This window comes from Triticum dicoccoides, chromosome 1A (genome assembly GCF_002162155.2).
Source record: "Triticum dicoccoides isolate Atlit2015 ecotype Zavitan chromosome 1A, WEW_v2.0, whole genome shotgun sequence".
NCBI classification, from domain to species: domain Eukaryota; kingdom Viridiplantae; phylum Streptophyta; class Magnoliopsida; order Poales; family Poaceae; genus Triticum; species Triticum dicoccoides.
The window spans coordinates 568,628,191-568,643,042 of NC_041380.1; the positions used below are offsets into that span (position 1 = coordinate 568,628,191).

At 43.0% G+C, this 14,852-nt stretch overlaps 2 long non-coding RNA genes across 2 annotated transcripts; both read right to left on the minus strand.

Annotated features, from left to right (window-relative positions):
- Positions 1-2,665: 2,665 nt before the first annotated feature.
- On the minus strand, positions 2,666-3,936 carry LOC119336374. Its single transcript, XR_005162459.1, has 4 exons — positions 3,782-3,936; positions 3,558-3,666; positions 3,392-3,440; positions 2,666-2,780 (listed from the first exon to the last, which is right to left on the minus strand). It is a non-coding gene; the product is annotated as an uncharacterized LOC119336374 (long non-coding RNA).
- Positions 3,937-4,584: 648 nt separating this feature from the next.
- On the minus strand, positions 4,585-5,514 carry LOC119336432. The gene is made up of 4 exons (XR_005162502.1): positions 5,347-5,514; positions 5,147-5,254; positions 4,831-4,890; positions 4,585-4,749 (listed from the first exon to the last, which is right to left on the minus strand). It is a non-coding gene; the product is annotated as an uncharacterized LOC119336432 (long non-coding RNA).
- Positions 5,515-14,852: the final 9,338 nt, after the last annotated feature.

Genomic DNA, 14,852 nt, shown 5'->3' on the forward strand with positions numbered 1-14,852 from the left:
GGCACCAACCGGGACTAAAGGTCTCATCCCCATTAGTCCCGGTTCGTGCCTCAAACGGGACTAAAGGTCTAATCTTTAGTCCCGGTTTGTGGCACGAACCGGGACCAATGGTTGTGGGCCAGGAGCGAGGCCCATTGGTCCCGGTTCATCCCACCAACCGGGACTAAAAGGCCTAAATGAACCGGGACCAATAGCCCACGTGGCCCGGCCGGCCCCCTAGGCTCACGAACCGGGACCAATGCCCCCATTGGTCCCGGTTCTGGACTGAACCGGGACTAATGGGGTTACCCGGCCTGGACCAAAGCCCCCTTTTCTACTACTGATATATAATAGAACACCTGCACCCAGGCCCTTCCTATCTAGCCATCCATTCTGCGTTTCGCGATTCGTGCAAACACATTTCTAGATTTATCCACGTATCCAGAGGAAATGATTTTTAAATCTAAAAAACAGTTTTTGTATATTTATTTTTGACCAAAAAATCTGAAAGATTTATCGTAGATTCTAGATAGAAAGCTTTGCCACGCTGCAAAGGTTTGAACTTCAAAACATATTTTATGCGAGAGAAAAAAAAAGAGAAAATTTCAGATAAAAAATTAGTTATGTTGCACAGATCTTAAAGCAATATTGGACAGTTAGGATAGCAGGGTCCGGGTGCAAATGTTCTAAAAATTCACGTCCCAGGAAGGTCGGGTCCCGGGCCAACATGTAGCCACGGGCGGTCGGGCAGATGATCTTGTTCTCCAGCGCACCGATGTTGCCGCCGGCGACCATGGGCTTCTTCTCCGACAAGCTGAAGAGTACCGTGGACCGATCATCCACGCTGTGGAAGGCGAGGCAGCGGCATCGTGCTCGTCGACATCGGCGCGATTCAAAGATGTATCGCCCTGCGTGAAGAAATCTTTGTGGCTTTAGCGGGTGTATATACAAGTCGTGGTCTCTATGGCGGAGAGAGAAGAGGCGGGGCACGAGTCATGATCCAGATCGAAGTAGGAATTCACGTTGGTCACGCCAATCCTCATAGCCTCCTATCCTAGTGTGATAATGTTCTTCAGGCGGTACACAACACAATGGACGGGTCAATTTGGGCCACGGGCCTAAGCAGGAGCAAGCACGCCGTCTACCAGAATAAACGGGCCAGTGATCGACTAGACTTTCCAGCTCTTTTTTTGCTATTATTAGTAAATACAAAATGATTTACAAACTCAAATTTGCTAACAAAATTTCCAGAAAACCTTTTGAAAATAAATGAAATATTTCTCTTCATTTACAAAACTGTGAAACATGATTTTCAAGATATTTCACAGTTTTGTAAAATAAAATATACTTGTGTGTCAAATAAAATGCCCACACAGCTCTTCAAATTAATTTTAACACCCTTTTGAGAGGAAAAGGAGGCCGAAACTAATCTGGGTGGCCCAAGGTGAAGATAGGATGACGTGGGGCCAAAAGGCGAGGCACGCTCGAGATTTATGCCAGATTTAGGCAGAAAGTGGGACGACTTGTCGCTTTTTTTTCGTCTTCCAAATTTCTGGTTTTCGCCTCCATTCCTAGTATCAGGGGAGACTGGGGCCGGTTTTATTTGTTTCCGCCCACACATTTAGGCTGGTTTTATCAGGTTCTTCCTTTTCCAGGCCGATTTGAGGCTCGTTCTCATCTCGTAGCTTTCCCGCGCTTGATTGTCTAATCTGTTTAGTGAATCACGTACAGGCCTAACGTTGGCTACTTCTGTGTATCTTCCTACCGCTTTACTTTTCTCCAATGCGAATGGAAGTACGTACTGGATGCACACGAATACACACAAACACACACGCGCGCACTAGTATGATACACATGCAACACACGTCTTAATATAACACTAGATCGGAAACGCGCCTTGGTGCGAGGGTGCCGGTCATAACGATGTGCCCCACCAGGTAATGCTCAATTTAGTAGAAAGTCAGATTTAACGTACATATTCAAACAGGATATGACATAACAAACTAAAGGAAGAAGAAACATTCACGCATAATAGGAGCAAAACATCATCCATTTCAACACCGTAATGAGAAATAAGGCAGCATTCAGTTTAGTGCGTCGGTGAGACAACTATGTAACCACTTGACATTAAGTTTGGTAGGAAAAACGTGAACATGAGAGAGTATTCACGGTAACCACTTGACCACAAGGTTCTTGAGACCACACGGTTGCCTTCTCGATCAACTTCACAGGGCACATTACCCCTCAAAAAAAAAAACTTCACAGGGCACATTAACCTGATGCAGGCAATCCGTTAGATACATTTCATAGAACGATTTGTGTGTAGACATTGCACATGCGATTTTGTACCTTAGCCTTTCAAAGCTTATGGACGGTGAGCAATGGTTTCCCATTTTCAATTTTGAAGGCAAAGACACATATCTAATACTCTCTAGTCCCTGCCTCTTTGACAAAGTCTGACCAATTGTTGTTATCGTTTGTCTCTTGTCCGTACCCATCATCATCCAGACCTATCTCATAACATCTCCAGTGCTGAGACTAACCATCACGTCCTCGACCGGTCATTGAGATGGTGCTTTAGATGCATTTTTTGTGAAGCGACAGAAGTACTGCGAAAAGAAACATGATCGGTCACAGCTAGGTACTACAATACTCTACTTTAAGTAGTAGGGTATTTAACCTCAGTCCAGGAGTGACAAAGGTCTTGTTCATCTTGCAAACATAATATTTGATGGCAGGGACAGTTGAACCAATGTAAAGCTCAAGTCATTTGATCTCGCACAGGGAAATGTCTAATTCACCTGCATAGACACATTCCTGTTAGACTACTGTAATAAGTATCCTTTGTTGAAGAAGTATACTACGTTGGATAAGCATGTAGGAGTAGTTTGCATCACAATAACCTTTTGGTAAAATCGTTGTAAATGCAGCAAAAAGAAAAATCATAGTAAATGTGGACCAAGAGGTGGCAAATAATTATAAATTATACAGGTACAAAAATTGTAAGTTAAATGATGTAGCTTGTGGTAGGACCTTTGACCTAGCATGTTGGGAAATATGCCAGTGAAATATGCAGCATAGCTTTAATGTGAAGCAGCTATTTGAATGAACCCAAGTAAAATATTCCATGTCATTCTTTACGGAGTTTAGATGAAAATAGCGTATCAGCAAGCATGTGCTCCTAAAAAGAAGCCATGTCTAGCGGCTCCTAAAAAGATTCCATAGACATAAAAAAAATTGTACAGGAGGGGCAATTTATGCACACTGCAAAGAAAATTTTGCATAACAATTTGACCTTGCAAATACTTGCAATTAGACCTTCTAATAAATAAAGTATGCAACGAATAGGAATAAAAAGGGATATCAAAAACATGCATCCAGAATAAAAAGAGAAGATAACCAATAGCACAACCTGTACTTTGGATGTATCCTCGGATGGTAAAACTGTTCCCAATACAGTGCTGAAAAATGGAAAGGATGGTCTTATTAGCTGACAGGAACACAAACCAGAATTTAGTAAACCAACATTACATTACTTGATCCCAAGAACACGTAGGAAGTAAGTTGTTTGGAGGTACCAATTGGATGAGTTCATCGTCATTGATAGAGCGGTTCACCTTCTCATAAAGCCTGAACAATGCTTCCATCTCATTCCTTGAGACTTGATTTAATTTCAGAAAAAGAAACCTGAATCAAACAACCCAAACAGTGGTAAGAATAAACTGAGAGGAGGAGCTCACATGAAGAGGTGCAAGCTGAGAGAGGATATCCAAGCTGATGGGAGGCGCAGGCCTTCGGTTACCTTCACAGGAGCAGGGTAGCAGACTCGTGTCATCAGTGGCCGATCTCAACCTGGACAAGTTATCAACCACCCACCATTTAAGATTCAACCTCGTGCCAAAAAATGCTTGGATAATAGTCTGGCGGTCAGGAAATCTTGAACGGAAATTGCTTTGATATTAGTCCAACTACAAGGGTGGCAAAATACATTTGGTTTAATCAAAGTCTTTCTAATATAGAACATGTTCACTTCAATTATTTTGGGAGCTCCATCTAGCTATAGGAAAAGTTGTAAGAACCTTATGGCAAACAGTACATGCATCTCATGATCACTCATCAGAGTGAACAGTTTAATGGCACTTATAATCCCCATGACTCATAATATTAGAAGATAACCGATACAAAATGAGATGTAAGAATGGCATCATTATGAATCCAATTTTAGATGAGAAACAATGAAAAAGAACTCACAGGAAAATATTTCTGATAAGTAATAAGGAGCATGTACATTTGCCTTTTGCCTCAGTGTCTCTCCCTATCCTGACAGAACTCTCAAGATCTGCTACACACTGATAAACCCATGTTTAATCACGTAAGGTATAGAAACATAAATAGATGGATATTGGACTTATTCAGCATGCCGACCAAACCTTAATAAACACTACATTAACACATGCCATGTTGTAGCAGAGGCATTATAGCAGACACGCAAGCACGACACCAACTGCGACTAATGCATCATTTAAACAGTAACCTGTCAGACCACCACAACAGGAGAGAAGATCAGAAACTACCTGAATCCATGGTCGACAATGACACTGCTCCTCCACTTCAGTGTGCTCCAACCACTGGCCACACACACTGCTGACCAAACCCTGCAACCTGGTCAATCTGGCGGGATTGGCCATGCCCAAGGAGGTCGTGGACGCTGCAATTAGCTCTGCTCTGACGCCCCACCTTCTCCAACTCCACCCTCATAAGAATTGAATGCTAGAAGAAATCAGTCAGTTCAAACTTGAGTCCCTCCAAAAATGGTTGGATGCTAGAAGATACAGTTATAGGATATCAGACCTTGAAAGGCATGCCAACCACAAGCTTCACAGTAAGAGACCTATAAAGGAGCCCAGGAGCCTGGCAAATAAAAGAGGCTTTCATCATTATAGAACACATTGAACAAGACATGAAAGCTACACATCTTTGTTGTAGTTATTTTATCAAACCAAGTAAAAAAGTAGCATTCTCTTGCTAAATGCATGAAAACTAAGAGGCTGCTGAAAGTCATCTATGTTTAGATTAGAGAATAGCTGCATTGAGATATCTTTTGGTGGGTCAAAGAAGAAAATATCAATACAAGCCACAAAAAAGGGTATTAGCACGTGCTTCTCACCAATATCAGCATAGATGTGGTTGCTCATGCCAAGAAACAACATGGATGTGGTTGCCTCAATTGAACTTAGGCACAAGCTTCTCACCAATCTCAGAATAGATGTTTGCCCTGCCAAGAAACAACAAACATCAATTACCAAGTAGAAAGGCAGGAGAAAGTTACAAACAACATAGGGCGCGGGGTCTAGAGAAGCCATGTACCTACACATCCAAAAGGACCATGTCAGTGTCTTTGATAGGACTGTTATCAGTGGATCCACAATGCTGCCACAGACGCGAAACATACACATGGATGGTCAGGTTCTTGTTCCCCACAACAAGAGCCTGCAGATCAGTCATCGCCATCTACAACAAAAGTATCAGCACCAAAACACAACACCACCATTAAACTCAATAAATCTCTATGACATAAAGCAAACCACAGAATAAAGCCAATCCCAGTACAGGAGAACATTCAAAATATCACCCCATCGCATGGGACGACATATTTATTCAGCCAACACTATATGTCGCCACCCAAAATATCATCCAACTCACAAAAGCATGCCAAAACCCACCAAAATGAAGACTACCATCATACACAAACCTAAGTCATCCCGGCGGCCCGGAAGACCTCAGGGAAAACAATGTTCTTGGTCTCAGAGCCGCATTTGCCATCAGCATCTAATATAAGGATTTTCAGAGAAGCCCTCGATGTAACACGAGACACTGCCACATACAGCTGCCCGTGTGTAAAAACCGGACCCTTAAGATATATACCAACAGCAGACAGGGTCTATCCCTGGCTCTTATTAATTGTCATGGCATAGCACACATGAACAGGAAACTGGCGACGTCTAAGCACAAAAGGTGCATTTCCCTTCTTTGCCAATAATTCAATCCTGGGAATATAAACAATATCACCCACATGTGAGCCAGTCATAATGACAGCTTCGATCAGCCGATCACCTAATTCTTTTACAATTAGTCGTGTACCGTTACACAAACCATTTGCCTGGCTCAGGTTTCTAAGAAGCATAATCGGAACACCAACCTTAAGAGTCAGCCTATGATTTGGGAAATTTATAATTTTAGTTGCGTTCAGGTACTCGACTGGATAGTAAACATCTTTGTCCCGAACAGATCAGAAGAATCGTCAATAGAATCAGCACTCAAATAGTCTCTGCTATCAGTAGGAACCAATGCAAGAATATGATCATTAATATCCTCAACATGGTCGTTGGTAGGGGCTAAAATGGCTCTCTCTTGCAAGTAACCAAAGTTCAGGTAGTTATGCAAAAAATCACCATAGACAGAAGAAACAATAACAGCAACTGGATCACCAGACGTACAAACCAAGAGGTCGTCCGGGATCTGTATCCAAGAAGCCTCGACCTCATCGCCTCGCCTTGTGACAGGCAACTTCCCTTTCCCAAGATCTAGCACCCATCTGCTAAACAAGGCAACATCCTTCTGCGCATGGGTATCCACACCATGCACACCCAAGCGCATGTTAATAGAAAGCGACAATTTTTGAACAGAATGCCACAACGGAGAATTCGTGATTGCTGCATCAATGATCTGAGGCCTAGTACCTCCCTCAACGACCGGTAAGATTTGTCTAAGGTCACCACCCAAGACCATCACTACTCCACCGAACGGAATATTCGCAAGATCTGGATTAGCCACAGAGAGGACATCACAAAAGTTCTATCTACAGCCTCAAAGCATCACCATCAACAATCTTATGGAAGGTACAATGGTCCTCTTCCCAAGAGCATCACCATCAACACACCCATCACCTACCGCATCAGTAATACCTTGCATGTGCTCTGATCTAAGCATGTCCTGATTTCTTATGATATACCACAATCTACTTTCATCGATGCACGCGCGTGCATCAACAACCGACTGAGAAGAGAGGAGACCATAACATATATATGGATTGGGCTGATCACCCTTGTAATGGCACATAAAACGATAGTAATCCTGCATGGTCATCCTATTCCGACTATTTGTGGAAGCATCACCACCCCCAGAAGTGAAGGAAATATGCCCTAGAGGCAATAATAAAGTTATTATTTATTTCCTTATATCATGATAAATGTTTATTATTCATGCTAGAATTGTATTAACCGGAAACATAATACATGTGTAAATACATAGACAAACTTAGTGTCACTAGTATGCCTCTACTTGACTAGCTCGTTAATCAAAGATGGTTATGTTTCCTGACCATGAACAAAGTGTTGTTATTTGATTAACGAGGTCACATCATTAGTTGAATGATCTGATCGTTTAGTATGTTGCTATTGCTTTCTTCATGACTTATACATGTTCCTATAACTATGAGATTATGCAACTCCCGTTTACCGGAGGAACACTTTGGATACTACCAAACGTCACAACGTAACTGGGTGATTATAAAGGAGTACTACAGGTGTCTCCAAAGGTACATGTTGGGTTGGCGTATTTCGAGATTAGGATTTGTCACTCCGATTGTCGGAGAGGTATCTCTGGGCTCTCTCGGTAATGCACATCACATAAGCCTTGCAAGCATTACAACTAATATGTTAGTTGTGAGATGATGTATTACGGAACGAGTAATGAGACTTGCCGGTAACGAGATTGAACTAGGTATTGGATACCGACGATCGAATCTCGGGCAAGTAACATACCGATGACAAAGGGAACAACGTATGTTGTTATGCGGTCTGACCGATAAAAGATTTTCGTAGAATATGTAGGAGCCAATATGGGCATCCAGGTCCCGCTATTGGTTATTGACCGGAGACGTGTCTCGATCATGTCTACATTATTCTCGAACCCGTAGGGTCCGCACGCTTAAGGTTACGATGACAGTTATATTATGAGTTTATGCATTTTGATGTACCGAAGGTTGTTCGGAGTCCCGGATGTGATCACGGACATAACGAGGAGTCTCGAAATGGTCGAGACGTAAAGATTGATATATTGGAAGCCTATGTTTGGATATCGAAAGTGTTCCGGGTGAAATCGGGATTTTACCGGAGTACCGGGAGGTTACCGGAACCCCCCGGGAGCCATATGGGCCTTAATGGGCTTTAGTGGAAAGGAGAAAGGGGCAGCCCAAGGTGGCTGCGCACCTCCCCCCTCCCCTAGTCCTATTAGGACTAGGAGAGGTGGCCGGCCCCCCTCTCTCTCTTTCCCCCTCGGGGAATCCTAGTCCAACTAGGATTGGGGGGGGGAGTCCTACTCCCGGAAGGAGTAGGGAGTAGGACTCCTCCTGCGCCCTCCTCCTGGCCGGCGCCCCCCTCCCCCTTGGCTCCTTTATATACTGAGGCAGAGGCACCCCAGAAACACACAAGTTTATCCACGTGATCTATTCCTTAGCCGTGTGCGGTGCCCCCAGCCACCATAGTCCTCGATAATACTGTACCGGAGTTTAGGCGAAGCCCTGCTGCTATAGTACATCAAGATCGTCACCACGCCGTTGTGCTGACGGAACTCTTCCCCGACACTTTGCTGGATCGGAGTTCGGGGATCGTCATCGAGGTGAACGTGTGCTTGAACTCGGAGGTGCCGTAGTTTCGGTGCTTGATCGGTTGGATCCTGAAGACGTACGACTACTTCCTCTACGTTGTGTCAATGCTTCCGCAGTCGGTCTGCGTGGGTACGTAGACAACACTCTCCCCTCTCATTGCTATGCATCACCATGATCTTGCGTGTGCGTAGGAAAATTTTGAAATTACTACGAAACCCAACAGTGGCATCCGAGCCTAGGTTATTTATGTTGATGTTATATGCACGAGTAGAACACAAGTGAGTTGTGGGCGATATAAGTCATACTGCCTACCAGCATGTCATACTTTGGTTCGGCGGCATTGTTGGACGAGACGACCCGGACCAACATTACGCGTACGCTTACGCGAGACCGGTTCCCCCGACGTGCTTTGCACATAGGTGGCTTGCGGGCGACTGTCTCTCCAACTTTAGTTGAACCAAGTATGGCTACGCCCGGTCCTTGCGAAGGTTAAAACGGAGTCTATTTGACAAACTATCGTTGTGGTTTTGATGCGTAGGTGAGATTGGTTCTTGCTTAAGCCCGTAGCAGCCACGTAAAACTTGCAACAACAAAGTAGAGGACGTCTAACTTGTTTTTACAGGGCATGTTGTGATGTGATATGGTCAAGGCATGATGCTGAATTTTATTGTATGAGATGATCATGTTTTGTAACCGAGTTATCGGCAACTGGCAGGAGCCATATGGTTGTCGCTTTATTGTATGCAATGCAATCGCGATGTAATGCTTTACTTTATTACTAAACGGTAGTGATAGTCGTGGAAGCATAAGATTGGCGAGACGACAATGATGCCACGATGGAGATCAAGATAAAAGTGTTCTCCCTGAGTATGCACCGTTGCCAAAGTTTGTCGTGCCCAGACACCACGTGATGATCGGATGTGATAAGCTCTACGTCCATCTACAACGGGTGCAAGCCAGTTTTGCACACACAGAATACTCAGGTTAAACTTGCCGAGCCTAGCATATGCAGATATGGCCTCGGAACACGGAGATCGAAAGGTCGAGCGTGAATCATATAGTAGATATGATCAACATAACGATGTTCACCATTGAAAACTACTCCATCTCACGTGATGATCGATTATGGTTTAGTTGATTTGGATCACGTGATCACTTAGAGGATTAGAGGGATGTCTATCTAAGTGGGAGTTCTTAAGTAATTTGATTAATTGAACTTAAACTTATCATGAATTTAGTACCTGATAGTATCTTGCTTGTTTATGTTGATCGTGGATAGATGGCTCGTGCTGTTGTTCCGTTGAATTTTAATGCGTTCCTTGAGAAAGCAAAGTTGAAAGATGATGGTAGCAATTATACGGACTGGGTCCGTAACTTGAGGATTATCCTCATTGCTGCACAGAAGAATTACGTCCTGGAAGCACCGCTGGGTGCCAGGCCTACTGCAGGAGCAACGCCGGATGTTATGAACGTCTGGCAGAGCAAAACTGATGACTACTCGATAGTTCAGTGTGCCATGCTTTACGGCTTAGAATCGGGACTTCAACGATGTTTTGAACGTCATGGAGCATATGAGATGTTCCAGGATTTGAAGTTAATATTTCAAGCAAATGCCCGGATTGAGAGATATGAAGTCTCCAATAAGTTCTATAGCTGCAAGATGGAGGAGAATAGTTCTGTCAGTGAGCATATACTCAAAATGTCTGGGTATAATAATCACTTGATTCAATTGGGAGTTAATCTTCCGGATGATTGCGTCATTGACAGAATTCTCCAATCACTGCCACCAAGCTACAAGAGCTTCGTGATGAACTATAATATGCAAGGGATGAACAAGACTATTCCCGAGCTCTTCGCGATGCTGAAAGCTGCGAAGGTAGAAATCAAGAAGGAGCATCAAGTGTTGATGGTCAACAAGACCACTAGTTTCAAGAAAAAGGGCAAAGGGAAAAAGAAGGGGAACTTCAAAAAGAACGGCAAGCAAGTTCCTACTCAAGAGAAGAAACCCAAATCTGGACCTAAGCCTGAAACTGAGTGCTTCTACTGCAAGCAGACTGGTCACTGGAAGCGGAACTGCCCCAAGTATTTGGCGGATAAGAAGGATGGCAAGGTGAACAAAGGTATATGTGATATACATGTTATTGATGTGTACCTTACTAGAGCTCGCAGTAGAACCTGGGTATTTGATACTGGTTCTGTTGCTAATATTTACAACTCGAAACAGGGACTACGGAATAAGCGGGCACTGGCAAAGGACGAGGTGACGATGCGCGTGGGAACCGGTTCCAAAGTCGATGTGATCGCGGTCGGCACGCTATCTCTACATCTACCTTCGGGATTAGTATTAGACCTAAATAATTGTTATTTGGTGCCAGCGTTGAGCATGAACATTATATCTGGATCTTGTTTAATGCGAGACGGTTATTCATTTAAATCAAAGAATAATGGTTGTTCTATTTATATGAGTAATATCTTTTATGGTCATGCACCCTTGAAGAGTGGTCTATTCTTATTGAATCTCGATAGTAGTAATACACATATTCATAATGTTGAAGCCAAAAGACGCAGAGTTGATAATGAAAGTGCAACTTATTTGTGGCACTGTCGTTTAGGTCATATCGATGTAAAGCGCATGAAGAAACTCCATACTGATGGACTTTTGGAACCACTTGATTATGAATCACTTGGTACTTGCGAACCGTGCCTCATGGGCAAGATGACTAAAACACCGTTCTCCGGTACTATGGAAAGAGCAACAGATTTGTTGAAAATCATACATACTGATGTATGTGGTCCGATGAATATTGAGGCTCGTGGCGGATATCGTTATTTTCTCACCTTCACAGATGATTTAAGCAGATATGGGTATATCTACTTAATGAAACATAAGTCTGAAACATTTGAAAAGTTCAAAGAATTTCAGAGTGAAGTTGAAAATCATCGTAACAAGAAAATAAAGTTTCTACGATCTGATCGTGGAGGAGAATATTTGAGTTACGAGTTTGGTGTACATTTGAAAAACTGTGGAATAGTTTCGCAACTCACGCCACCCGGAACACCACAGCGTAATGGTGTGTCCGAACGTCGTAATCATACTTTACTAGATATGGTGCGATCTATGATGTCTCTTACAGATTTACCGCTATCGTTTTGGGGTTATGCTTTAGAGACAGCCGCATTCACGTTAAATAGGGCACCATCAAAATCCGTTGAGACGACACCTTATGAACTATGGTTTGGCAAGAAACCAAAATTGTCGTTTCTTAAAGTTTGAGGCTGCGATGCTTATGTGAAAAAGCTTCAACCTGATAAGCTTGAACCCAAATCGGAGAAATGTGTCTTCATAGGATACCCAAAGGAGACTGTTGGGTACACCTTCTATCACAGATCCGAAGGCAAGACATTCGTTGCTAAGAATGGATCCTTTCTAGAGAAGGAGTTTCTCTCGAAAGAAGTGAGTGGGAGGAAAGTAGAACTTGACGAGGTAACTGTACCTGCTCCCTTACTGGAAAGTAGTACATCACAGAAAACTGTTTCAGTGACACCTACACCAGTTAGTGAGGAAGCTAATGATAATGATCATGAAACTTCAGATCAAGATACTACTGAACCTCGTAGATCAACCAGAGTAAGATCCGCACCAGAGTGGTACGGTAATCCTGTTCTGGAAGTCATGCTACTAGATCATGATGAACCTACGAACTATGAAGAAGCGATGGTGAGCCCAGATTCCGCAAAGTGGCTTGAAGCCATGAAATCTGAGATGGGATCCATGTATGAGAACAAAGTATGGACTTTGGTTGACTTGCCCGATGATCGGCAAGCAATTGAGAATAAATGGATCTTCAAAAAGAAGACTGACGCTGATGGTAATGTTACTGTCTACAAAGCTCGACTTGTTGCGAAAGGTTTTCGACAAGTTCAAGGGGTTGACTACGATGAGACTTTCTCACCTGTAGCGATGCTTAAGTCTGTCCGAATCATGTTAGCAATTGCCGCATTTTATGATTATGAAATTTGGCAGATGGATGTCAAAACTGCATTCCTGAATGGATTTCTGGAAGAAGAGTTGTATATGATGCAACTGGAAGGTTTTGTCGATCCAAAGGGAGCTAACAAAGTGTGCAAGCTCCAGCGATCCATTTATGGACTGGTGCAAGCCTCTCGGAGTTGGAATAAACGCTTTGATAGTGTGATCAAAGCATTTGGTTTTATACAGACTTTCGGAGAAACCTGTATTTACAAGAAAGTGAGTGGGAGCTCTGTAGCATTTCTGATATTATATGTGGATGACATATTACTAATTGGAAATGATATAGAATTTCTGGATAGCATAAAGGGATACTTGAGTAAGAGTTTTTTAATGAAAGACCTCGGAGAAGCTGCTTACATATTAGGCATTAAGATCTATAGAGATAGATCAAGACGCATAATTGGACTTTCACAAAGCACATACCTTGACAAAGTTTTGAAGAAGTTCAAAATGGATCAAGCAAAGAAAGGGTTCTTGCCTGTATTACAAGGTGTGAAGTTGAGTAAGACTCAATGCCCGACCACTACAGAAGATAGAGAGAAAATGAAAGATGTTCCCTATGCTTCAGCCATAGGCTCTATCATGTATGCAATGCTGTGTACCAGACCTGATGTGTGCCTTGCTTAGCAGGGAGGTACCAAAGTAATCCAGGAGTGGATCACTGGACAGCGGTCAAGAACATCCTGAAATACCTGAAAAGGACTAAGGATATGTTTCTCGTATATGAAGGTGACAAAGAGCTCACCGTAAAAGGTTACGTTGATGCAAGCTTTGACACTGATCCGGACGATTCTAAATCGCAAACCGGATACGTGTTTACATTAAACGGTGGAGCTGTCAGTTGGTGCAGTTCTAAACAAAGCATCGTAGCGGGATCTACATGTGAAGCGGAGTACATAGCTGCTTCGGAAGCAGCGAACGAAGGAGTCTGGATGAAGGAGTTCATATCTGATCTAGGTGTCATACCTAGTGCATCGGGTCCAATAAAAATCTTTTGTGACAATACTGGTGCAATTGCCTTGGCAAAGGAATCCAGATTTCACAAAAGGACCAAGCACATCAAGAGACGCTTCAACTCCATCCGGGATCTAGTCCATGTGGGAGACATAGAGATTTGCAAGATACATACGGATCTGAATGTTGCAGACCCGTTGACTAAGCCTCTTCCACGAGCAAAACATGATCAGCACCAAGGCTCCATGGGTGTTAGAATCATTACAGTGTAATCTAGATTATTGACTCTAGTGCAAGTGGGAGACTGAAGGAAATATGCCCTAGAGGCAATAATAAAGTTATTATTTATTTCCTTATATCATGATAAATGTTTATTATTCATGCTAGAGTGTATTAACCGGAAACATAATACATGTGTGAATACATAGACAAACTTAGTGTCACTAGTATGCCTCTACTTGACTAGCTCGTTAATCAAAGATGGTTATGTTTCCTAACCATGAACAAAGTGTTGTTATTTGATTAACGAGGTCACATCATTAGTTGAATGATCTGATTGACATGACCCATTCCATTAGCTTAGCACCCGATCGTTTAGTATGTTGCTATTGCTTTCTTCATGACTTATACATGTTCCTATAACTATGAGATTATGCAACTCCCGTTTACCGGAGGAACACTTTGGGTACTACCAAACGTCACAACGTAACTGGGTGATTATAAAGGAGTACTACAGGTGTCTCCAAAGGTACATGTTGGGTTGGCGTATTTCGAGATTAGGATTTGTCACTCCGATTGTCGGAGAGGTATCTCTGGGCCCTCTCGGTAATGCACATCACATAAGCCTTGCAAGCATTACAACTAATATGTTAGTTGTGAGATGATATATTACGGAACGAGTAAAGAGACTTGCCGGTAACGAGATTGAACTAGGTATTGGATACCGACGATCGAATCTTGGGCAAGTAACATACCGATGACAAAGGGAACAACGTATGTTGTTATGCGGTCTGACCGATAAAAGATCTTCGTAGAATATGTAGGAGCCAATATGGGCATCCAGGTCCCACTATTGGTTATTGACCGGAGACGTTCTCGGTCATGTCTACATTGTTCTCGAACCCGTAGGGTCCGCACGCTTAAGGTTACGATGACAGTTATATTATGAGTTTATGCATTTTGATGTACCGAAGGTTGTTCGGAGTCCCGGATGTGATC